Below are 3,168 nucleotides of genomic sequence, written 5' to 3'. Positions count from 1 at the left end.
TTGGATGAGAAGTCGCAGCAGTTCAGTCAGTAAATATGAAAAATATTTCCTGTTAGCATCAACAGAAGGTGTCATACATAAGAAAATACAGTAAATCATTTTAAATGTAATTCAGCCTGTAGGCTGATATCAGCAGCCATGATTCACATGTCATGTACATTTTAGTTCCAGACAGTGACATCACACAGTCTTTGTCTGTCCTGCACTATTGTCTGAGGTTACAAAACAGACTGTATGTGAGCCGTGACATTCAAGGTTAACCTAATTCCCCACTCCAAAAACAGCGTTTCTCCACCTCTGAACGGTCCAGAATAGACTGTGAAGATGAATCGAACTCTCTCAAAGGTAAAATGATGAGAGGTCAAAACTCTGGCTGCGTCAAAAGACACTTTATGGAGCCGCTTCGTTGACAATAAAAATAAAAGGCTGATTTTGTCAACACTCCAGAAGTGCCATGACTTCCAAAGAATGTGGGCACATTTTCTGCTTCAGAGCTGACTGGAAATCAAGCTTACATGGGTGTAAGAGCTCAAAACAAACATTCAAAGAATGTACAAACTCTGCTTCCCGTTCTTTGCCAGAGAAGCAGCTCCAGTTCTTGATGAGATCTGAGATAAAAGAATTCAGGTTTCAGGAAACATCTGCTTGTGTAACTGGGAAGATTTTCAATGTTTTTTTGTTTTTTTTTAATGAAATATATGATTTCAGTTCCACTTTAAGTTTATAGACCTGTCATCAAGCAGAGGTCAAAGTTCACAGACATGAATTAAGTTTTGTTTTCTTCTTCCTCCGTATGTGAGCTGCATAATTGCTTCTTTACCGCAAAGAGAGCCACAGGTGGCTCCGGGAAAAAAAAAAAACCCTAACAAGACATATGTTTGTCACATTTTGTTACAGCGGAGGATCACGCTTAAGTGAAATCTGTTGAAATTGTATCCCGGAAAATCCTCAGGCAGCCAGGTATGAGAATTGCAACCGTGTGAGGGAGGAAAAGCTCATCAAGACTTAAGGGATGACAAATTCCACCATCTGCACGTGGATCTGCCGCTGACACTGATGTGTGAACGGTAAGTAAAAAGTTTGAAATGCAGGCGCTGATCAGAAAGTTCTTCAGAGGCAGTTTGGTGGAGAAAGGTGTGGGCGATGCAGACGACGTGAGGATACAGTTGGTGTGAGTGGCAGTGGAGCGAGGCCATTCTGGGAGGGATATGGCGGTGGTGGTGGTGGTGGTGGTGGTGGTGTAACGCCTGTCACCACACACGCATGCTCTGTGTACACATGGGGGTGTTAAGAGCTGTCACACAGGTATGGCTCAGGCTTGATCCGAGCTGTGATTGATCGCACAGGTTCAGGTGGAGTTCACGGGGGGTCTCTGGTATCATTGGCAAAATGAGTGACAGACACAAAATAGGGTGATGGAATATTATCAGGAAGCCATTTGTAATGCGGGGCGAGCCTGGATCTCTAAGGGGTGTTGTCTCTCTGAAATGAAGTCATCCATCACCCCCACTTCATATTTGATTAGGTCATGAGTAGCTTTTAAAGAGAAACAGAGAGGAATGATAACCAGGAAGATAACCGAAGGTAGAGGCTGTAGCGTAAGAAATACTCCGAGTATTGTAAAAATATTCCGTTAAAAGTCAAAATCTAAGTGTAGAAAATATACTTCAGGAGCAAAAGTAAAAAGTTGAAGCATTTTACTACAACTAACAATTTGTTTCATATGTATAGTTAGCAAAGTCCTGTTCTGTACACAGAACTGTAGTAAAGTAAAAAATACCTCAGTACCTTGTTTACTTTGAGGGAGTAACATTAGATCTGAAATGATTAGTCGATTAATCGAGTAGCTGAACACAGAAAGACAGAAAGAAATAATTTGCAGAAAATATATATATATAATATTGCCTTGTTCAGGCTTCATTATCGCAAAGATTTGCTGCCTTTCTTTGTTGTTTTCAACAGTAAAGTGAATATTTTTAGGTTTTTGTAGCAGTGGCCTCGGACCACGAGCTATTTGTTTCCATCATGCTGGACTTCAGACTATTTTCTGACATTTTATAGACTTAAGGTTTGTCTCAGCCCTAGACTGAATAGTTTATCATGTTTGATGCCTTTCATGTGTTCAGTAATCAAAAGAGGAAGTAATCAGACAAGAGGTAGTTACATGTGAAACCACTGAGAGAGAGAGAGAAAACCGGATGTGAGGATAATAAATTAATGTCTTTATGATATCCTGACATGTAAGGTGGCTTAACTGTTTGTATTATAATCATGTGCTCACATCCTGCTGTGTAAACCGCAGTAAACGATCTTATTTTGAATATAAAAATCAGATTACGCCACTGAAATGTTGTTTCTGGTCAACTAAACTGAGACAAATTGTTATTTTTTTTAAGTAACTACATCAAGCTGAGGGTTTGTATCAGACCTCACAACCATCAGTGCACCTTGTTTTGTGTGTCTTGCAGTGAGATACTCCTGGAAACAGCTCAACAGCAGATCGATGAACAGATAGAATCTGTTGTTGTTGTTTTAAAGCAGCATGTTCAGATAAGCAGGTTTCCTTACATCCAGCATGTTGTTCATTGAGGCAGATCCTGGTGTTCGTGACTGCAGCGGTTCATTCAAATCTGCTGGAAATCTGACAAACTTTATGTCTTTCATTCAGCGGGCAAAGCGGAAGCTGTGTCAGGATCTAAAAGGCGAAGAAAGCTGCATGAAAAGGCAGCGAGCGGAGCGGTAGAAGGCAGCAGCTCGCAGCCTGCTCCAGTCTCTTTGCCTGGCCTCTGTTCCTTTAATAAACTCATGGTTATCTAGTGTAACAAATGTCTCGCTGCCATCATCAAGTCCAGGCGAGGAGGGAGGAGTTTTTAATGTTCAGTTTGTTCTATGGATCGATGTCTGCTGGCATCGCCTCTCCCCTCGCCTGCACCGTGCGTAATATACTGTACCATTACCAAACGCTTTTTACGCGCATTCCCTCCACATATTATCCACCGAAAGCTGCCTGCGGGACTGACTGACACGCGTCGATCAACATATGTGGCACTGATGGACAAAAACGGATGGTGAAAGGAGACGATTCGCCCCCCGTAGGAGGAGGAAGAAGAAGAAGGTGAAAGAAGAAGCCCGATTTCACATCTGTTTCCTCCTCAAAACGATCCCGAA

At 41.9% G+C, this 3,168-nt stretch overlaps 1 protein-coding gene across 1 annotated transcript in view; it reads left to right on the top strand.

Annotated features, from left to right (window-relative positions):
• The first annotated feature begins 3,082 nt into the window (after nucleotides 1-3,082).
• LOC139289197 (teashirt homolog 2) overlaps nucleotides 3,083-3,168 on the top strand; it is a 38,330-nt gene continuing 38,244 nt past the window's right edge. The window contains exon 1 of the mRNA XM_070910738.1: nucleotides 3,083-3,115. The gene's annotated coding sequence lies outside the window, so the exon portion shown is untranslated. The remainder of the gene's footprint in view (nucleotides 3,116-3,168) is intronic.

The sequence above is a fragment of the Enoplosus armatus genome, chromosome 8, assembly GCF_043641665.1.
Source record: "Enoplosus armatus isolate fEnoArm2 chromosome 8, fEnoArm2.hap1, whole genome shotgun sequence".
NCBI classification, from domain to species: Eukaryota; Metazoa; Chordata; class Actinopteri; order Centrarchiformes; family Enoplosidae; genus Enoplosus; species Enoplosus armatus.
Note: the sequence above shows the minus strand (reverse complement) of the source record. Positions and strands in the feature narration are given on the sequence as shown.